At 36.4% G+C, this 23,927-nt stretch overlaps 1 non-coding gene and 1 pseudogene across 1 annotated transcript; one reads left to right on the forward strand and one right to left on the reverse strand.

Annotated features, from left to right (window-relative positions):
- Window positions 1-264: 264 nt before the first annotated feature.
- Window positions 265-338, forward strand: TRNAI-AAU (transfer RNA isoleucine (anticodon AAU)). Its single transcript has one exon. It is a non-coding gene; the product is annotated as a tRNA-Ile (tRNA).
- On the reverse strand, window positions 271-20,690 carry LOC149259924 (filament-like plant protein 6; annotated as a pseudogene).
- Between the last annotated feature and the right edge of the window lie 3,237 nt (window positions 20,691-23,927).

The following is a 23,927-nucleotide window of genomic DNA, read 5'->3' on the forward strand; positions in this document are numbered from 1 at the left end:
TTATGAAAATAAATTTAATTAATAAAAAATATTTTTAAATGTCTTAAAAAACACCTATATAATATGTCAAAGTTTATAATAACCGTAACAAAGAAATTTTAATTCTCGGCTGCCAATATTTTTAAGCTCCGAGAAATATCGACTACAGCACCCATACGGAAATATTGAAAGGCTGTACATTCACTTCACTTCACTTTTGAGGTAAAAGAAAATTTTATTAACATCTCTATTATATTGAGAAGTCAACAAAATTGTAAAATAAGTGGCCTATTAGCTCAGTTGGTTAGAGCGTCGTGCTAATAACGCGAAGGTCGCAGGTTCGAGACCTGCATAGGCCATTCTCCAATAATGACTATTATTTTTCTCGTTGATGACAGTTGCCTTTGTCTGCGGAAAGGTTGCCGGTTCGAGAACTGCATAGGCCGTTGATGACAGTTGCCTTTGTCTGCGGAAAGGTCGCCGGTTCGAGAACTGCATAGGCCATTTTCTGTTGACCAGTATTGCTCGTTGATGACACTTGCCTTTGTCTCCGAGAAGGTCGCAGGTTCGAAACCTGAACAGGACATTGCCTGTGTGCACTAACACTGTTCTTCGCTGTGCTGTCTTTGATGACACTTGCCTTAGTCTACGACCAGTATTGACACTTGCCTTTGTCTCCGAGAGAGGTCGCAGGTTCGAAACCTGAACAGGACATTGCCTGTGTGCCTAACGCTGTTCTTCGCTGTGCTGTCTTTGATGACACTTGTCTTAGTCTACGAGAAGGTCGCACTTCGTAATTTTATTTTCCATTATGGAATTTACCCAAATTTAATAAAATGTTGCTGTGCTGTCTTTGATGACACTTGCCTTAGTCTACGAGAAGGTTTTATTTTCCATTATGAATTACCCAAATTTAATAAAAATAAAAAATGTTGGACATGAAGAAGAGGGATAATACCTCTAAATATTGTTCAGAGTTCACCCAAGTTTGTTTATAAAAACCTAGATTTAGAGATCTAAAAAGGAACAACAAGGTTTTATAAAATGAGGTTATACTAGATCTAATGGTCTCAAGATTATTGGTTTGGGAAAGTTCACTTATACAATTCAAGAACTTTCATTAATTTCAACATTTTCATTTTCCTTATTTGTAATTAGCTTTTATGTAAATATGAACAAAATTTATGATAGAAAAGTTGTGCTTCACCAAATCTTCCAATTTCATATCACTGGCATTTGCACTAAGAGGTGCAAAGGGCACACTGATAGTGTCTTGGGTGTTTTTACCCTTTGAATATATATACAATAACATTTGAAATAGAAGGGTTTCTAATGTATCTTTGGAGGTTGGAGATTCACCGGTTGAACAGGTTCAGAGGTCGGGTACCTCTTCAAAGGTTTAGTGTGTCAAAGGGCTCAACTATGTGGGATGTCATTTTATAAAAAGGGCCATATATCGATGACGAGAAACATGCCCCCATGTATCGACAAGAGCTCCTTGTTGCTAGCTTTGTTGTTGTTGGTTCTAATATTGATCTTGCATCTACAAAATGAAGGTATGTTGCTTAAAGCAGAGGAACTTGACCTAATTATTGATTTGAAACTGAAGTTGGGGGATGGGAGGATAGAACTGACCTCACCCACGACCTCGTTCTCCTAGTCGTTGATGATTCACTCCAGGATTACAAATTGGTAAGGAATAGACATAACTTTCTCTGTGAAAGTAGCTAATGTTGCTTGCCATATCCAATGGAGGATATAATAACCTTACCATTTCACCAGAACTAATGGATAATAGTACCTCCATTATTCGAAGTGCTATGAATTGTCATAATCATAACAAGGAGCATACCCTCGAACCAAGGGAAGGGAACACCGAAGAGGAAGAGGTTAAATTTTGATTATATGTAAATGTATTGAATGTAAAAGTAAAAATTCATTTAAAACAAGTGTTGTAGGGCAACTTAGTTCTTACCACTCAAGTTAGGAATTATGATCTAGAAAAAAGTTACATAAAACATTATAACTTGCATTAGTCAATACTATATTAACAATGGTTAATAGAAAAATCGAATCTTATGGTCTTGCTTTGGAAGGAGCTAATAAATTGAGATGTCTACACATTTACAATATGTTATTTACCCAAGTATGAACTATTTTTAAAGATTTTAATTTTGGATGGTTTTCTTGCAAAGCCTAAAAATGAAAAATCACTACACAAATATTTAATAATCATGCCTGAATATCTCAACAATATCCAAAAATGGTGGATAAAATATGTGAGGTAGTTATCCACATGGCATTATATTGTGCAAAGGGTGCAATAAGACCTTCAAGTTATGGTCGATTCAAATATTTTAAAAATAGTTCTTTTAATAATATAAAAAAGAATTATGTATTTTTCAAAGTTAAACAAATATTTAAATTAAATAATAATAATAATAAACTAAATTTATATAGATTATTACAATTCATAATATTTTAATCTTGCTTTGAACATGGTTGTGTCAAACATCATTTTTGCAAATACAATGGTAGAGCTTTTTGAGAATTAAATTTTGTTGAGTACATCATTCTCTTTGTCGCCCTCCTTCATTCTATCTCTTTTGGAATCAAACAATGGATGTTAAAATCCAAATAAAGAATAAAAACTATTTGTTAGAAGGCAAATAAACAAGAGAGGTTTGAAGAGAAATGATGCATCTTGGTTTTTACACCCTCAGACAAAATTCACATGTCCCTAAATGACTCTTTGAAGCAAGTTGCAACTCATCATAAAATTCAAACCAAGAATAATTCATTGTATCAAAGGTTTATTCATTTTTCTAGCTAGGCTCAACTAACTTGGCTTGCCAAATAAGTGGTAACTTGACAACATCTTTTGGATTGAAGAGATACTTGGCTTACCTTCCATCGAAACTTTTCTCTATTTATTGGCACTCATAACACAAAAAGAAACTCTTGCTTTAGTGAATCCATGCATACACTACTTATGAATCTTTTTGTTTGAAGGGATATATGTGCATCCTTTCCCATGTGTAGCAATGATCAACGGGTAAGCACAAATTAGAAAAAATATATCTTGGCCCTAAGGATTGTAGGCACGTTTATTTTATTATAATAGATGTAGCAAAAATATGAAATGTGGATAAGGACATAACTTATATAATGAGCTTCTTAGAACATAAAAGAAGCACTCTTGTCATAGTGTAAGGAAAAGACCATACAACGAGCTAAATTAGTGGAACCGAATTGAAGTTGGGGTGCCTTTGTAATAAAAATAAGTAGCCTCCTTGCTTGTTGTATATCCCAATTTACAATGCCATCATTGGAAGCATAGGCAGTAAGTCAAGTTGAAGAATAAAAAATTCATACAAGTGAGTTGTGTTCGTTTAATTTTCCTTTTTTCTTTTTTTTTTACTAGTTGAATTCATACTCTCTGTTCCTTTTCTGAGTATAGTTTATATTCCCCTTGTGTGTGGATACATTTGATGCTATCTATCAATTGTAGGACAATTATCTCTTAGATGACAACAAGGTGTGTGTTGCTTAATGCATGTGATTTAACATACCAATTGGACTTAGCATACCAAGTGGAAATAGAAGATTGCAACAACAATGCATGCTAGAATCAAAACATGGCAAAATGCCCACTACACTCTCCTCATTTATATATCAAAAGTAAAAAATGCACTATAAAAACTTTGATATATAGAATGATTGAAGCCTTAACTACATCAAAACCTAAATACTTACCACTCACAAATATGTTCTATTAAATTAATAAATAAATCTCATACACTAAATAAACTCAAATCACCCAATTAAAATTTCCATTAATAACCTATATAGTAAATAAAAAATAAATTGTTTTCACAAATAAATCAAATTAATATAAAAATACTACAAAATATAATACTAGAAAATATATTATACTCACATTAACTAATACCATAAACGGGCAAATCGAGCTTGTATGAAAAAGCTTCTGCAACATGTGTAACTTTTGAACACGACTCCAACATGGAGGTTATATACGTGTCTTTATGCAACGAATGAGTGCCACGACTCACACATCAAATGACACAGAGGTCACAGAAGGAACCTACCATAAAAAATTTCCATACCCAACTCCATTCAACAATGAACTTTCAATTAGAGCTTCATTTTGTTTCAGCACTACTCATGCAAGTCTAAGTTACACAGTAAAATATGGCTGGAAATGGTTGTGTTATGTTGATTCTCTATGCATTTCTAAGGTTGCAATCATTTGCAACTGTGGAATCTCATGGTCCATGGCAGGACAAATCTTTAAAATGCAGTTCCTTGGTGTTACGTGGCTTCAACCAAGACCGACGCCAAGTCAGAAGTCGAGGAGAGCAAGAAGGATTTGAAAACTTGGCCATATGGAACTGAGTTTCACAACCTTGGACCCTCAATCTATGTTGCTCCCTATGTCTCTTAATGGAGACTTCCTTTTCTACTTTCATACTAGTAAACTAATTCGAATTCCAAGGACTTACAGTAATAGCTTAAAATTATACTTTCATACTGGTAAACTAATTCGAATTCCAAGGACTCACAATAATAGCTTAAAATAGTCCTATGAGGGCAATGCCTTCGAATTTCAACAACTAAACTTTTTTGGTTTTTGTTTTTTGATTATACATAATTTTTGCGTTTTTTCCAAATTGAGCAGGTGAGGAAAGGCTAGATTGGGTGATGAATAATGGTTTATTTGAAAAAGATTTGAGTGTGGGAGACATATACAACCCCTATCATATCTATCTTTCATGTTTTTAATACAGGAAAGACAAAGAGGCTTTGGTTGATTGGTATTCTTGATAGAATTGGAGAGAAGAATTGGGCATATGATGGAACAAGACCAATCCCAGGTCAGGGAGGTTGTCCATAGATTTCTTTGGTACGTATCCTGTTACTTTGATCTATTTTATATAAAAATAAAAATAATTGTTTTGATTCCTGTGTAGAAGCAAGTTGCTCTTCCAGGTCTTTCACCATTTGCTAAGACTCAGTAAGTTGGTCTTGCATGTGTTCAAGTTTCTCTTTGGTTGCAGCCAGTGCAGTTTCTAGATTAGTATTTTTGGTCTCCAATCACACAAGATCCTTCTCTATATCTGATTTATGTGAAGCCATAGCTCCTAATTCATACTCTAATGACTGCTTTGATTACTTTGCAGAAGCAAGCTGCACTTGCAGGTTTGCCACCATTTGTTCAGACTTAGTGAGTTGGCCTTGTGTGTGCTCAAGTTTCTCTCTGGTTTTAGCCAGGATATTCTCTAGATTATATTTATGGGTCTTCAATTGCATAAAATACTCTAAATATGCATATATGTGTACATGGGTCTTCAACTCAGATTCCAATGCTGCTTTTTTCAACTTGAATTCTATCAAGCTTATGAATTATGTTTTAGCCAGGATATTATCTAGATTATCTTTATTGGTCTTCAATTGCATAAACTGCTACTTTAAATTTGAATATATGTGTACATGGGTCTTCAACTCAGATTCCAATGCTTCTTTTTCAACTTGAATTCTATTAAGCTTCAGAATTATGTTTTAGCCAGGATATTCTCTAGATTATTTTATGCGTCTTCAATTGCATAAACTCCTCCTCTAAATCTGCATATATGTGTACATGGGTCTTCAACTCAGATTCCAATGTTGCTTTTTCAACTTGAATGCTATTAAGCTTCCTAATTATGTGAAAATTTCCATTCAACAAGGGAAATTGAACGCTATTATTACTTTCTTGTCCCGAAAGACTATCTTTACTAGACCAATTATTGCACAAACTAAACTAGATTGTGTCATAGGGATAGGAAAGTTATTAGTTCAGTAATTAACTGTACAATTTTTTTTTTCCAAGTAAAAATCGATTCACTAGTTCAGCAAACTCCAAAATTCTAGCATCTAGCCTATGAACTTTAGAAGCTCTGAGTTGTGTATTTCTAGGTTGTTGAGTTATACATTGTATGAAGTTGACAACATTGGAAATAAAAATTGCCAACTCTACTTCAATAACACGAATTTTACTTCCAGAATCAGAAAGAAAAGTTGATTCTACATTCATTAAAGGTTTACTGCAAACATAAGGATCAGTTCCACTTTCATCAACTACTGTTGGATTTCTTACATCCTTCAATACCTTGTGCAAGTCTACACCCTTAGCTTCAGTATCGAGGATTACATCAAGCTTATCCTAAAGACTAACTAAAGCAGATTCATTCAAAACATTTTTAGCTTGCAAAGCAATCAATTTTTCTTGCAAAGAAGTTAGTTTTTTTTACCAAATCAAAGCATTCCGATTGGCGGCTAGAAGCTCCAACTCTCTTTGTGCAGGAGTATCTTCCAAGGAAGCCTTCTCTTCTTGAATAGATGAAGCACTTAAACCTCCTACAACATTCTTCTCATTCAATTTATCTTCTTTTTCTATTCTTGTCTCTCTGAATCTAACAGAAGGCATGAAGGCCAATTTCTCCATCTAAAGAAAATCATCCATCAAGTCAACCTTGGGTGCATCACCAAGCTTTTTGAATTTTCCAGAAACTTTTTCTTTTCTAAACTGATCTAGTTCTGCAATCAGTGTTGAGGCCCATGACTTTGCACTAGGATCACCATCATTCCCATCTTCAGAAATTAAGGTTGAGTGCTTGGTGGATTGCTTGTACTCCCACTTCTTGATCCTTCTAAATGTAACTCCAGAGTAGGTTTTTTCCATTGTCTCATAAAGGATTCTAATTGCTAACTAGCATTCATAAGATATTCAATCTCTTTATGAGCATGTTCCCTGTGACTATCATTTGATAACTCTGTAGAAGAAATAGGTGAAGTGGCACCCCCTACCAAAAGACTTCCTAAATTTCACTTCCCCAACTTCCTTTCCAGTTGTCTCTACTTCAAGTTTCATTTGAGCCAATGAAGCAGGCCCTGGAAACCTTTTGTGCACTAGACCCCTTAGTCTTTGGCACTCTGCCTCCAACTTAGCAGTTTTTTTAACAGTTTCTGAATGTTGTTTGTTCGCTACCTCTGCAACTTTCTTGCATATGTCCCTTTCATCAATATCGATTCCATTTCCTTATTAAGTGAATGAAGAATGAATTTTGTATTTGATGGAAGTATTTTCACTTTCTAATGATTCAATATTCACTTGAAGAACTTTGATCTCAGTCTCAGCTTGATTTTTGGCTTCATGTATTTCCCTTAACTTTGAACTTTCTTGCAGAGAATGATCCATTGTATTATGCTATGCTTTTTCCTCAGGTAGTAGCTGCTCCAATTCAACTATTCTTCCATCAAGATCAAACTTCATTTTGTCCCATTCTATGGCCTTTTTGGTCATAACCTTGTGAATTTTCTCTTCATTTTCCTCTCTTACCTGCTGAAGTTGCCTCACACATTCTTTCCAAGCACCATCCAAATGGCTAACTCGACCTTCAAGTGCAAGTTTTTTGTTGCATTATGGTATCACACTGTTGCTTTAAAGTCATTTCTTTTGTTTCAGACACAAATTATTCAACTACTGTACATTGTGAAATGGATCATCAAACCTTCAGCTACTGGATCAAACACATCACATTGCATCACATCTAGTTGCTACCATTTATGGATTATGTGATGCATTTGATCGAGATCTAGTTGTTGTGATTAGCTTCACCTCATCAATTGTCTCTGGGGATTAGCTTCCCAGATTTCCGACATCAGTTAGTAATTTTGATGGTGGGTATGCATGCACTTGGTCTCATCTTATTCGTGCTAGCAGCTGTTAGACTTGGCAGAGATATTTTCTCCTTTTTTACTAGTCAGCTTTCGCTTCCCCTCTTCCTGCATGCTCGGTCAAACTTCTTGTTTCATATGTGCGACTAGTTAGGTATACCAATCCAAACTTAAATGCGCAGAACCAATTCAAACTTCAAACTTAAAAAATCCCATACATGTCATTCTTTCATTTGCCCGAATTTGACCATACATCTCATCCTTCCATGGCAAGTCTCATCCTTCCACGACGTCGACGAAGCTTGGTGGTAACACTTTGTTCATAATTAGGTGGACACGTGTTAGATATTGTGTCGAAGAAAACGAATATCTACAGTTTCGGAAATAAGACCCTCACAATAAAACACCTATCGATGTAATTAAACAATGACATCTAAAGAATATTGTGCAAGCCTATTTTCTTATCATCCATTAAATATTTAGTTTGGAGAGTCCTAACCACATATTCTTTTGTTGGATTTAATAAAATAATTAATGTCTTCCACTCATCCATGTTATTTATATCTACAAAAAAAACATCTTTGAAAAACTCTATCTTATGAACTTTTTAACATAAATAACTTCCCTTACCGAAAATAAACCTAGGGTGCTTTTACATTCATCATCAAAGAAAACCTCAAAATGTGCTTTATCCACAATAAGAGTGTCTATTTTCCTTGGTACTATATCCTTTGGAGTGAGCTTAACTATTTCATATAAAAACTTTATTGGATGATACAGCTAGAAGGGAGGGAATTGTTTGTCTTAAAAATAATATAATTTCTTTCCAACCCAATAATCGTCAATTTAATCAAAGGGAATATATAATGTGAATCTTAAGAGATATGTTACCAAACCAAGAATTCATAAAATTAAGTAGGGAAACCTATTATAAACATCCATGACCTCTAATTAAGGGAAAAATGACACTCTGAACTTACTTTGCATAATCACATTGTACTAGTAAATGATAAATTGTTTCCTCTATATTCTTATGAAGAAACACATTCCAAAGTCCTTTCCTTGCCCTTCTTTAAAACACTCTCCATATAAAAGGTTTGTTTGCTAAATCTAATTATATAAAAAATTATAAACATCAATGGAGATTTTACTTTCTAAATATTTTCCCACCCCCAAGGAGAATATGTTATCCCTTAAATAACCATCACCTTGTATCCTGTTAGCCTCCTGTTGCAACATGTGTTCATCTTCCATGATTGACAGTTCTACATGCCAAATATGTCATCTTTCATGCTGTCAAGTTCCATATTTGCAGAAAAAGGCCAAAGAAGAGGCCATCAAAGTATGCCAGTCCAAATGCCACTGCTGTCTTCCAATTTTGATGACTTAACCATTTTTGAAGAATGTTATGTTAAGGGAAGTCCAAACAGCTTAATCTTGGCTTCCCTATGTTTCAATTTCCTGTTTTAGAATATAGAGAATGATATCTGTCCAAACAGCTTAATTTTCGCAGATTTATAGATAGGTAGAGAATCAAAGGAGCCCAACTGCTTAATCTGGGCCCTTGGCAGAAATAAGTGTAGATTTAGATAGGAGGGCAGTCAAAAGAAAAATTGTGACGCTGGGTCTGCAAGTCTAAGTGCACCTACCAAAAAGAAGAAAAAATGTTAGGAAGGTAGGCTGGGTAGGTAGCTGTGTAGTTGTAGAATCATGACTTGTGATCCACTTTTTGTTGTCAAGTGTCATATTTATTCAGATCACAAGTTGGAGGCAGTCTTCCATTTGGAGGAGCTCAAACTGGACATTACTAACTTCCCCTTCTTCTTCTTTCCCGAATCACTTACTAACTTCCCTGAAGAGGTCAAGATCTGCTTGATTCCTCTTAGTTTCATCATTTTCCATTATATTTGCCTAAGTGAAGGTCCTCTTGGCTTAGGAGTACTATTGTTTCACTCTATGAGTCACTTTTTCCCCAAAATAGCCTAAGGTCCCATACTTAGCGCTTTCTGGTCATGTTCATATTAACTCCTAAAACTCTATTATCTAACTCCCTAGTCTATTCCCTTATCGCCTATTATGCAAAATATATAAAATCCCAAAAATATTAAATACCCCCTCCCTGGCACTATAGCCACATAATATCAAGTTTGGGAAATGCTGAGTTCACCAAGAACTTGACATTAGCCTTCCACGTTCAAACCCTGGGATTAACTTGGCATCTGGTTAAGTTAATAACCTTTTCTTTCCCCTTTACCCATAAACATTTCATCATTCTCACCCCCTCTCTCTGATTGTTTAAAGTTTAGTGTTAAAATGTTTGAATAAACATTGAACTTTACCCCCGGTGCGCAAACCATGTATAAAACCCACTTTTCCGCCCTTATCCTAAGGTTTTTCTCATAAACATTTAACCCCCGCTCGTTTTTAACCCCATAACCCACTTCCCTAATGTTTTAAACCCCCCGTCACATAATAAATTAATCAAAAGGCGCGCGGGCCCCATCCCTTATCCCTCCGCCGCCTTACCCGTCCCGCCAACCGTCCGATCGCCCGTGCCCGAGATCAACGGCGGGCGGGCTTTTTCATCTCTGAAGCCGCCGATGTTTAGCGTCCGGGAGTTCGGCGGTTTTCCCGCCGTACTCCCGCCACGCGTCGCCCTCCCGGGTGTGGCGGAGCCCCCTCCTCCCAAACCACTCCAGTGCAAAGGCGGTGCGCCCGAAACCGCCAAACCGCCCTCCCCTGGGTGACGTCAGCGCCACGTCCTCCGCCCAGTGACGTCATCCTACTGCGTCATCTGCCTGCGTCGGCCTCCCGCCACATCACTGCCACTGTGTACCGCCACGTCACCCACTGTACTGCTGACGTCATCAGCTGACATCATCCCGCCACGTCACCCGCCGTACTGGGTCCCACCCGCTGACATCATGCTGACATCATCACTCACAAAGGCGCAAAAGGCGAAAATCGTGCTTAGGAAGCCCGGATTCAGATTCTGAGGCAGTTTTTCATGCGCGATTAGCGCTAATCGCGCATGGCTATGGGAAATGGGCCAAAATGGAAAGCCCCTCATTGCGCAGCCCCCAGCAAGCCCAAAAGGCGTAGAATGACCCGTTTTTCTTCGCGAAGCATTCAGAAAGGAGCAAACACACTTTTTAAAGCAACAGAGGGTTGCGCAGCTGCCATGAAGGATCGATGGGACAGTCTAAACCATTCAGAAGATTCTAAAGACTCTAGAATCAGCGCCAAAGAGTATCAGGAAGCGGCAGAGAGTATCAGTTCAGCAACATCAAATCAGGTGAAAATTAAAAACCTTCATCAAAGTCAGCAAAGCAGTTAAGGCCATTTAAAAGCCTATCTGGTCGGGATTAGTGCACATTAATGCCAACAAAACAATAGCAAAACCAAGTTAGAGGTGGAGATAAAGGACAAATCACAGTTATTACAGGAGGACTGCACCGGGCTACCCAGGACAGACATTAACTCAGTTTTGATACAGCTGCCCTCAGCGCAGCCCAAAGATATTTTCATGCATTTATTTCTGGATAAGATTAGGTTAAAGTAATCATTTTCTTTCAGACCTGTTTAGGTCGGTTGTAATAGATTAGTTTTTGGATAATTTTCCCTATATATACCGACCCTCTATATTGTTTAAAGGGTTGGTTGGTTGATAATCCTCATTAGAGACTCGCACTGGATATCTGAGATGTTTTACTTAATCAAAGATTGCTGAAAAGCTTTGGAGGAATGACTGTCTGCTCTGTGTCTAATGGTTTGAAGAATTGAATGCGGAATTCTTGTGCTACTATATGAACCAATAAGTTTTCGTTACCTCTGTTATGTCGATTTCACATATGCTCACTTCAAAGAACAAAGGATTGGTTTAGAATTTGCTTGGTTGCACTCTATGCTCAGTTTCTGTGGCTTCTTAATGTTTTCCTCTTGAATTAGGCATAAATATGAATTCTGTTATGGCTCATGTTTGACCTATTTTCATATATGAATGACTGTTATCTAGGAATTCTTAACTGCTCCTAGATAGGGCTCATTTGTTTTCTTGCTGCTAATCTGAATGAGAGATTCTTAATTGCCCCTCATTCCTTAGCCTCTAATCCATCTCTTTTACCTTGAATGATTGTTTCATACGCAGCTAGCTTGCTCCATATTCCTTCCTGTGACCAAGAAAACGCACCAGAAGTCCTACTTCTCGACTCCATGCCCAATGGTTCTATAACTTTCATGCTGTCCCTGCCTCTTTACTTGAAAGCATCATCCTTCCCACCAAAAACAAAACAAAACCCCTTGAACTCAATAACTAGCCTAAAAACATTATCAACAAAGCTAAATCCGAAAGAGAGAGCCCTCTCTGATTGCAGGTGGGCTAGACCCTGCAGTCCAAAGATTGGTCTGTGGTTACCTTGGCTGTATCCTTTTGATGCTGACCAGAAGGACAACCTGAGTGATAACATAATGGCGACTCCGCTGGGGACATCCTCAGTTATTTTCACAAATCAAGTTGGAAAACTCCGGAAGAACAAAAATCAATGCTGTCTGTTCCTTAAAACTACAGATGAAGTCTGAATGTCGGCCAGGAAGCCTTTGAAACTGTTCTTGCTTTGCAGTTACAGGAGTAAATAAATGCTGCTTCAGTCAATCTTCATGCTAGTTTTAAACTACAGATAGCTGTCCCCGAAATTTAATTAGTTCCTTGCCAATTCTAAAAAACATTCACAGAAAATACCAAAACAAATTCAGAATCTGGCTCCCAAAAAGAATTCTCGTTATACTAGGTCAAATCCAGACCCAAATCCACCAGCTGCTTTTGAAAATCCGAACTTAATCCCAAAAATCCTTAGGAAGAAAGAACAAAGAGAAGATTTTGCTAATAATAGTCCTCAAGCAGTTCGCCCAAGCAGCGTTCCAACCCCTGTCAAAGTCTTATTTCATTCAACCCCTACTTCCCCTTGTTCATCATCTACTTCCCAAAGCACTCCTTCCACACCTCCATTCACTACACATACTCCCATTACCACTATTGTTGTTCCAATTGTCCCAGTTGTTCCACTTATCCCTGTTGTTCCGGTCGTCCTTGTAAACATGGCCAATAGATATGCACCCCTGCAATTACCTGCAAACCCTGGGGCTATGCCTCAGGATTATCAAACTAAAATCACATATTTTGATGGAACTGGCACTTGCACAGCCCTTCAACATACAAAGAAAATGCAAGACTACTTTGAGAACTACGAAATAGATGATGATAGTGTGAGAATGAAAATTTTTGTTCAAAGTCTAACAAGTGATGTAAGAACTTGGTTCAGATCACTTGCTGCAAATTCCATAACTACTCCGAATGAGCTTTACCAATCCTTTACCAACAGATGGGAGAAAAAGAAAGACCCCTTGCACATACTTGCTGAGTACGATACAATAAGAAGAGGCCCTCAAGAGTCTGTCCTAGATTACTGTGCTAGATTCAATAATGTCTATAATGCAATACCACAGAACCTGAGACCTCCACCTGACCTTGCCTTGTATAAATTCCCTGATGGATTAGACCTAGATATGGCCTACCAGTTAAAAGAAAGAGCCCCTCAAACCCTTGCAGACATGCAAAATGTCGCTGTTAGCATAGAGGCCAACCTGATTGCCAAAAGAAATAGAGCTAGAATGGAGAGAAGAACCACTTTCAAAGAAGAACCCACAGCCTTAGATCAGAAACTTGATGCTATTATCAATGGCATGCAAAGGCTGGGAGACAGAGTAGAAAGTGTTGAGAGGAAATCATCATGGGAAGGACAACAGTCCAATACAATAAGGAACCCAAATTTCAGGAAAACGCAGAACACAAATGCTGGTAGGTCTAGTCCAGACCATGATATAAGACCACCTTTTCATGAAAATTATGCGGAAGCATCTACATCTAGTGAACCCCTAGAGGACACTCACATGAACCTGGTGGATTCGAGGCCTGAGCAACAGATTTTCCTAACTCAACAAGACCAAGATGAGCATGACTTTAATCAATTTCAGACTAAGTCTGGTGAGTCTTTTGATTTTAAACAGGGCTATGATACTGCTGTGTATGAGGTCCACAAACAATATAAGCTGAGAACTAGGACCATTGACATTCCTGAACCTAACAAACCAAAGGATGGCAAACAACCCAACAAGACTAGAGGCAAGGCTGTCATAACAGAACCAGCTGATATACCTGTCCCAAACCCGCATCAAGTGACTGTAGAGGACATAACACAAATGCAGCCTTCTATTGACCAGCCTCGGCCACCTTCCTCCTCGAAAGAAAATGTGAACAGCATTCCAAAAAGCCCTCCTAAAACAGAAAAACCGCAATCAAACACTTCCCATAACACTGATAAACAAGACCAAGCTGCTGATACTCCAATGGAAAAAGGGAAACCTGCTTCTCACATTACTAAAACCCAATCTGAAAAATCATTTGACTTAGAGGCAGAAATAGGTAAATTGAAGATATCCATCCCCTTATCCAAACTGGCCAAACATGATGTGTATAGGCAACAAATTCAAAGGTCACTTCAAATGCCGGAGGTAAAGGATGATGCGAATGTTCTTGATGATCAACCTGAGCTGTTTTTTGGTCCAGAAGTTAAGGGAAAATCAACATATGGATCTGTCTCGTCCTTTTATGTCAATTTACATATACATGACAAAGTCCTACACAATGCCATGTTTGACTCAGGTGCCTCACACAACCTTATGCCCAAAGCCGTAATGGAAAAGCTGAACCTTGATGTTACAAGACCCTACAAAGATCTATTCTCCTTTGACTCAAGTCAAGTCAAGTGTTTAGGCCTCATCAAAGACCTGTGTATCTCCTTAGTCCAATTTCGTAACAAGACAATCCTCATGGATGTGGTGGTTGCTGACATTCCACAAAAGTATGGCATGTTACTGTCAAGATCTTGGGGAGCAAAACTCCAAGGATCCCTCCAATTAGATCTCTCTTATGCCACTATATCTGTCTTTGGGCAACCAAAGAGACTGTATAGAGAAACACTGATGAAATATGTGGTAACTAGTGAGAGCAAGCCTGAAAATTTTCCCATTTACTCAATCCATTATGACATGGATTCTTTTATTTTATTTAATGATGAAATAAGTTCTCCAATTGATGACAAGCCGTTGGCTTTAGGAATGAATGCACACATCAATGAAGAATCAATTGCCCATACTGATACAACTGTCAAAATAATCAAGGCAACCAGCTTACAAGAAGAACCTCCCCAAACAGAAAATTCAAATCTGTCCGCTGCAAGAATGACTGAAACTCTTGACACTAACCACAGGCAAGAAATCGTATGGTATTTAGAGTTTGATGGCTCTGTCAACAAGTTAGGAGCAGGGGCAGGTGTCTGGATTCACAATACACATAACAACCATGCAGAAGGCCATGCCTACAGACTAAAATTCAAATGCACTAATAACATGGCAGAGTATGAGGCTCTCCTCTTAGGCCTTAAACTGCTCAAAGCTCTAGAAGTTGCAAAAGTATCCATTTTAGGTGACTCTGATTTAATCATACAACAGATGAAAGGTAATTTTGTTACCAATGACAATAGAATGAGGGCCTATAGGATTGCTGCCACTAGTATACTCAACACATTCATTGAATCCAAGCTTGCCAAGATTTCAAGAGAGCATAACATTCATGCACACAACCTGGCCACTTTTGCTAGTACATGCAAGATTCCCTTTGAACCAAATCATCATTTCATTGCTGAAATAAAACATAGGCTTGCTGTCCCAAATAATGTTAAAAATTGGCAAGTGTTCGAGAATGATGCCCAGATTAACAATTTCCTCACCCTTGAGCATGAGTTTTCAAATATTAACATTGACATGGATGCTATGACAGATGAACAACAACAAACCAATGAAAATCAGCAGGCTGTAACGCCTATAACGGCCAAACGAATGTTGAACCCAACTGTTTTTTATAAAACAAATATAGAAGAACTGAAACTGATGCATTTGGAGGAAATAGCCGAAACAGAGGCCAAGATCGTTGATCTGAAAGACAACTTACTCCCTGCTGGCCTCACTCCGTTGGAAGACATGTTTGATGCTAATGATGTTCCCAAGAAACCAAAAATGCAACCCCTGAACGCTGCTATAGAAGAACACAACATTGGGACAACAGAGAATCCCAAAATGATCAAATTATCCAAAAATCTACCATCTGATCAAAAGCCCAAATATATTGATTTATTCAAAGAATTCCAAGATGTATTTCCTTGGAGTTATGAGGACTTGAAATCCTATGACACCTCAATAATCCAACACACCATTCCCTTAAAACCAAACCAAAAGCCCTTCAAACAGAAACTGAGGAGAATCAATCCCATGCTTCTCCCTTTGATTGAAAAGGAAGTGAAAAGAATGTTTGAAGCAGGTATCATAGCACCCATCAGATTTTCTGAATGGGTATCCAATCTTGTTCCTACAAGAAAAAAGATAGGAGAGATTAGGCTATGCGTAGACCTAAGAAATTTAAACCAAGTCTTCCTAAAAGACCACTACCCATTGCCCAAAATGGATCATATTCTACAGAGAGTAGTGGGACTATCTAGAATTTCTTTGCTAGATGGCTTTTCAGGTTTCAATCAAATATTGGTTCACCCGGATGACCAAGACAAGACAGCCTTTACCACACCGTGGGGAACATTTAAGTATGTGAAGATGCCATTCGGACTTAAAAACGCCGGTGCTACCTTTCAAAGGGCAATGGATATTGCATTTGCCAAAGAAATACATGATTTCCTAGTTGTTTACCTTGATGATCTAACCCCTTTCTCTAAATCTGATCAAGAGCACCTGAAGCATTTAAGACAAATATTCATGACATGCAGGAAATATGGCATTTCCTTGAACCCCAAAAAATCCCTCTTTGGCCTTGAAGAAGGCAAACTCCTTGGCCATATCATATCACGGGACGGGATTAGAATTGATCCTGAAAGAATCCAAGCCATTCTACGAATCCCATACCCAAGAAACATAAAAGAGTTGCAAGCATTCTTGGGAAAGATCAATTTCCTAAGGAGATTTATTCCAAATCTAGCTAAGCTAATAAGACTGTTAAGCAACATGTTAAAAAAGGATGCCAAGGTAAGATGGTCTCTTGAAACCAAACAAGCCTTTGAGGGCATAAAATCTGCCTTAACCCAAGCCCCTGTCCTTACAAGTCCAAAATTTGATAGGGACTTTATCATATTTTCTTTTCCATCTGATCACACCATAGCTGTTGTTCTTCTGCAAAAGGATGATCAGGGAGGTGAAAAGCCAATTGCATTTTTTAGCCGAGCCTTGAGAGATGCCCCTTTGAAATACCCAATCATGGAGAAGCAGGCCTATGCCCTGGTCAAAGCAATCAAGGCTTTCTGAGTGTACATTTTATATTCACATGTAATTGCCTATGTCCCAAATATTGTTATAAAAGAAATATTAACCCAAGAGGGATTAGAGGGCAAAAGAGGCAAATGGATTGCAAACATCCTTGAGTATGACATAGAAATAAAACCAACCAAGCTCATAAAGGGACAAGGTTTAGCCAAATTGATGTCCGAAGCAAACTTTCAAGCCTTAGACATTAACCAATTGGATAATGAACAAGAGCTGGCGACTCCACAGATCAGTGAAACCTTTTTGCAATCCCCATGGTATGCTGATATATGCTTTGTTTTGTTAAACCTGTTTGCTCCCCCAGGATTGTCCAGAACTAAGAAAAGATTTTTAAGAATGAAGGCTTCAAAGTTTTGTGTCATAGATGGTGCATTATTTTGGAAAAATCATGAAGGTATATTGCTTAATTGTTTAATCATGAATGAAACTAACAATGTCATGAAAGAGTTCCATGCAGGTGACTATGGAGGGCATCTATATTGGAAATCCACTGCTGATAAAATTCTAAGGGCTGGTTTCTATTGGCCCTCTCTTTTTTCAGATGTAAAGAAGTTTGCCATGTCATGTCACAAATGCCAAATCTTTGAAGGCAAAAGAAAGCTGTTGCCCCTGCCCCTTAAACCCATCTCAACTGAAAAGCCTTTTCAACAATGGGGTCTTGACTTCATTGGAGAAATCCATCCCTCTTCCTCAGGCCAGCACAAATGGATTTTAACAGCCACCGACTATTTCACCAAGTGGGTTGAGGCCATCCCATGCAGACAAGCCAATGACACCATCATTATCCAATTCCTTGAGTGCAACATCCTTTCTAGATTTGGCTGCCCTGAGAAGATCATTACTGATAACGCCGTTGCTTTTAAATCCAAAAAAATGATCAATTTTTTCCACAAATTTCACATCACCTTGGGGCATTCCACAGCCTATTACCCCCAAGGTAATGGCCTGGCTGAGTCATCTAATAAGAGCCTGATTAATATCATAAAGAAAGTACTAGAAGAAAACAAGAAGAACTGGCATAGAAAGCTCACAAATGCCCTATGGACAGACAGAATTTCAACAAAGAAATCCATTAGGATGAGCCCTTGTGAGCTAGTATATGGTATGGAAGCTAGGTTTCCTTCATCTTTGGGCATCCCTACTATCAGACTGTTACAGGAGATTCAGGCTGAACCAAACGACATTCAACGAAGAATCAACCAAACCATTCATCTTCAACAAACCAGAGAGCAAGTTTATGACAGAGCTCAGATTTTGCAAGAAAAGCTCAAAAGGATGTTTGATAAGAGAGCTAAGGCTGAGGATTTCTATATTGGTGACAAAGTTCTAAGGTGGGATTCACGAAGAGAAGACAAGGGAAAACATGCAAAATTTGATTTTTTATGGAAAGGGCCATTCATTATTTCTGTTGTTCAGGGAAATAACACATATTTTCTCAAATATGTAAAGGGCAGCACAGCTGAAGAAGGCCCTGTGAATGGCCGAATGCTGAAACATTACCATGATCCCTTTTAAAGGGATACAATCCAACTCTGTACATATCTCTTTGTACATTGATATTTGTATATATCAGCGCTCTGTTTTTTAGTTTTTGTGTAAGCAATCTGAGTGTTAGAGGAGCAGCAGTAATGTTTGTGAAGACACAACCAATTGCCAATATTCCATTCTTTAAAGCTCTGTCTCTACATTAAACTCGGTAAAACAACAATAGTAGCACTGTCATATCACAGAAATTTATGGTGAAAGCAAATAGTGGGCAGCTTGCAGTCTTCAGTCAAATAGTATCAATAAGAGGAGCATTTTTTAAATTTCACATCAGCAACTGTTTCTAGACCAGAGCTAAAGGAAACACATCAGTTTTGACCTCTGTTTTTCAAAGGCACAATGCTCAAGCAATATTGTACATAACATCAAGCACGCAGAAGAAAGCAGGCAATGCTATGCAGTTTACAGTAATTCAGTTGAGGAGGGAGTTGTTCATATTTCAAAGTTTCACACTATAACAGCCAGAATAAAGAAGTTTTTCAATCCACCGCAACAATAGAAGATCAAGGCAGTCTGATATGCTATTCTTAGATTTTCACAAGGAAAAGCCATCCTCAAGTGGAGCCACTGTTAGCCTCTTGTTGCAACAGGTGTTCATCTTTCATGATTGACAGTTCTACATGCCAAATATGTCATCTTTCATGCTGTCAGGTTCCATATTTGCAGAAAAAGGCCAAAGAAGAGGCCATGAAAATATGCCAGTCCAAATGCCACAGCTGTATTCCAATTTTGATGACTTAACCATTTTTGAAGAATGTTCTGTTAAGGGAAGTCCAAACAACTTAATCTTGGCTTCCCTAGGTTTCAATTTTCTGTTTTAGAATATGGAGAATGATATCTGTCCAAATAGCTTAATTTTGGCAGTTTTATAGATAGGTAGAGAATCAAAGGAGCCCAACTGCTTAATCTGGGCTCTTGGCAGAAATAAGTGTAGATTTAGATAGGAGGGCAGTCAAAAGAAAAATTGTGAAGCTGGGTCTGCAAGTCTAAGTGCACCTACCAAAAAGAAGAAAAAATGTTAGGAAGGTAGGCTGGGTAGGTAGCTGTGTAGTTGCAGAATCATGACTTGTGATCCACTTTTTGTTGTCAAGTGTCATATTTATTCAGATCACAAGTTGGAGGCAGTTTTCCATTTGGAGGAGCTCAAACTGGACATTACTAACTTCCCCTTCTTCTTCTTTCCCGAATCACTTACCAACTTCCCTGAAGAGGTCAAGATCTGCTTGATTCCTCTTAGTTTCATCATTTTCCATTATATTTGCCTAAGTGAAGGTCCTCTTGGCTTAGGAGTACTGTTGTTTCACTCTATGAGTCACTTTTTCCCCAAAATAGTCTAAGGTCCCATACTTAGCGCTTTCTGGTCATTTTCATATTAACTCCTAAAACTCTATTATCTAACTCCCTAGCCTATTCCCTTATCCCCTATTATGCAAAATATATAAAATCCCAAAAATATTAAATAACCCCTCCCTGGCACTATAGCCATATAATATCAAGTTTGGGAAATGCTAAGTTCACCAGCAACTTAGACATTAGCCTTCCACGTTCAAACCCTGGGATTAACTTGGCATCTGGTTAAGTTAATAACCTTTTCTTTCCCCTTTACCCATAAACATTTCATCATTCTCACCCCCTCTCTCTGATTGTTTAAAGTTTAGTGTTAAAATGTTTGAATAAACATTGAACTTTACCCCCGGTGCGCAAACCATGTATAAAACCCACTTTTCCGCCCTTATCCTAAGGTTTTTCTCATAAAAATTTAACCCCCGCTCGTTTTTAACCTCATAACCCACTTCCCTAATGTTTTAAACCCCCCTGTCACATAATAAATTAATCAAAAGGCGCGCGGGCCCCATCCCTTATCCCTCCGCCGCCTTACCTGTCCCGCCAACCGTCTGATCGCTCGTGCCCGAGATCAACGACGGGCGGGCTTTTTCATCTCCGAAGCCACCGATGTTTAGCGTCCGGGAGTTCGACGGTTTTCCTGCCATACTCCCGCCACGCGTCGCCCTCCCGGATGTGGCGGAGCCCCCTCCTCCCAAACCACTCCAATGCAAAGGCAGTGCGCCCGAAACCGCCAAACTGCCCTCCCCTGGGTGACGTCAGCACCACGTCCTCCGCCCAGTGACGTCATCCTACTGCGTCATCTGCCTGCGTCGGCCTCTCGCCGTGTCACTACCACTGTGTACCGCCACGTCACCCATCGTACTGCTGACGTCATCTCGCCACGTCACCCGCCGTACTGGGTCCCACCCGCTAACGTCATGCTAATGACATCGCTCACAAAGGCGCGAAAGGCGAAAATCGTGCTTAGGAAGCCCGGATTCAGATTCTGAGGCAGTTTTTCATGCGCGGTTAGCGCCTAGCGCTAATTGCGCATGGCTACGGGAAATGGGCCAAAATCGAAAGCCCCTCATCGCGCAGCCCCCAGCAAGCCCAAAAGGCACAGAATGACCCGTTTTTCTTCGCGAAGCATTCAGAAAGGGGCAAACACACTTTTTAAAGCAATAGAGGGCCGAGCAGCTGCCATGAAGGATCGATGGGACAGTCTAAACCATTCAGAAGATTCTAAAGACTCCAGGATCAGCGCCAAAGAGTATCAGGAAGCGGCAGAGAGTATCAGTTCAACAACATCAAATCATCCGGATACATCGCATTAGATTTCCTTCTGATCGACGTTTCGAACCAGCAACGATGGTTCATCTTCAGGATCTGAGATATTATTTGAAAGATTGTTCTCAATTTTTCTTCATATATATATATGAGATGCTTGGCCGACAGATATTAGAATTTATTTATTTTATTATTATTATATTTTTATTTATTTATTTATTTTTAATTTATTGATTTATTAATTAATTTATTTTATTATTTATTTATTTATTTATTTTTTAATTTTATTTATATCACAGGAAATAATCATCAATTAATATCTTAACTATAAAATCACAGGAAATAATCATCAATTAATATCTTAACTATAAAATCTCCTCAACCTAGGAAAGTAGGCAATAAACCCTAAACATATAAACTTAACTCATAATTAAAAATTAATGTGATTAAAATTAATACAAATTCAAAATAAAATATAAATAACCCCAATAAAATATCAATAACTATATATTAAAACAAAAATTAAAAAATGAAATTAAATAAATAATAAATAAATTGTAATAAATATAATTATAACAATTAATTAAAATGAATATAATATTTATAACAATTAAGAGTAATAACCATTAAAAATTTATAATTAAAATAATTCCAATGTAAAAAAAAAAAAAAAAACTTCCATTAAAAATCAATAACAATTTAAAATTAATAAATATGACAATTGAAAATAATAAGCGAAAACTGGATTCCAGTCCTATCTTCTAAACCTAACTACAATCCTCTAATTAACCTAGAACATACATGAAAGTTCTAATCCATTATAATTAAATAATACACTACTTTAATAAAATAGAAACTAACATAAATCACAGTAAATAATCATCAATTAATATCTTAACTATAAAATCTCCTCAACCTAGGAAAGTAGGCAATAAACCCTAAACATATAAACTTAACTCATAATTAAAAATTAATGTGATTAAAATTAATACAAATTCAAAATAAAATATAAATAACCCCAATAAAATATCAATAACTATACATTAAAACAAAAATTAAAAAATGAAATTAAATAAATAATAAATAAATTGTTGAATTGAGGCTTCTGTGATCCATATCAGGTTTATGAGAAATTCTTCGGCGTAAATCACAAGATAAATCATTTGTCGACGCGTTTCGAACCAACAAGTGTGGTTCATCGTCAGGACAAGTTAACCACACTTGTTGGTTCGAAACGCGTCGACAAATGATTTATCTTATGATTTACGCGGAAGAATTTCTCATAAATAAATAAATTGTAATAAATATAATTATAACAATTAATTAAAATGAATATAATATTTATAACAATTAAGAGTAATAACCATTAAAAATCTATAATTAAAATAATTCCAATGTAAAAAAAAAAAAAAAACTTCCATTAAAAATCAAGAACAATTTAAAATTAATAAATATGACAATTGAAAATAATTAGAAAACAAATGAACATAATCATAAATGAATATGGAATTAAATATAATTATAACAATTAAAATCAATAATTAGGTAAAACTAATATAACAATTATAACAATTAATATTAATGACAATTAAAATTAATAATTATAACACTTAACATTAATAATTAATTGCCCACGGGGCTTTGGATTGACGGTGAATGGGTGTGCTGTTAAGGCACTCCTTGCGATAGGTCACTGGTTCAATTCCCCGTGGGTACTTAGTTTAGTCTTAACCTAGAAAAAAAAAAAACATTAATAATTAATTAATTAAAATAAATACTATAAAAATAATTAAAAAAAAATAATAATTAAAAGTAATTAAAATAAAAATAATTAAATTATAACAATTAAAACTAATATAACAATTAAAATAAATAAAACAATTTAAACACAAATAAAAAAAATAATAAAAATAACCCTAAAAGAAATTTATATAACCATAATAGTCAGATTAAAAAAAAAAAAAACTATTATAAATCAATAACAATTTAAAATTAATAAATATGACAATTGAAAAAAAAAAAACAAAAAACAAATGGTTATAATCATAAATGAATATTGAATTAAATATAATTATAACAATTAAAATCAATATTTAGGTAAAACTAATCGAATAATTATAACAATTAATATTAATGATGATTAAAATTAATAATTATAACACTTAAAATTAATAACTAATTAATTAAAATAAATACAATAAAAATAATTAAATAATTAAAAAGTAATTAAAATAAAAATAGTTAAATAATAACAATTAAAACTAAAATGACAACTATAACAATTTAAAATAAATACAACAATTTAAACACAAATAAATAAAATAAATTAATAAAAATAACCCTAAAAGAAATTTATATAACCATAATAGTCAGATTAATAGAAATAAAAATAAATAAATAAATAAAATTTAAAAAAAAAAAATAAATAAATAATAAAATAAATTAATTAATAAATCAATAAATTAAAAATAAATAATAAATAAATAAATAAATAATAATATAATAATAATAAAATAAATAAATAAATAAATTCTAATATCTGTCGGCCAAGCATCTCATATATATATATGAAGAAAAATTGAGAACAATCTTTCAAATAATATCTCAGATCCTGA

The sequence above is a fragment of the Pinus tabuliformis genome, chromosome 6 (assembly GCF_031772625.1).
Source record: "Pinus tabuliformis cultivar Carrire ecotype Pingquan chromosome 6, CPIR1, whole genome shotgun sequence".
NCBI classification, from domain to species: domain Eukaryota; kingdom Viridiplantae; phylum Streptophyta; class Pinopsida; order Pinales; family Pinaceae; genus Pinus; species Pinus tabuliformis.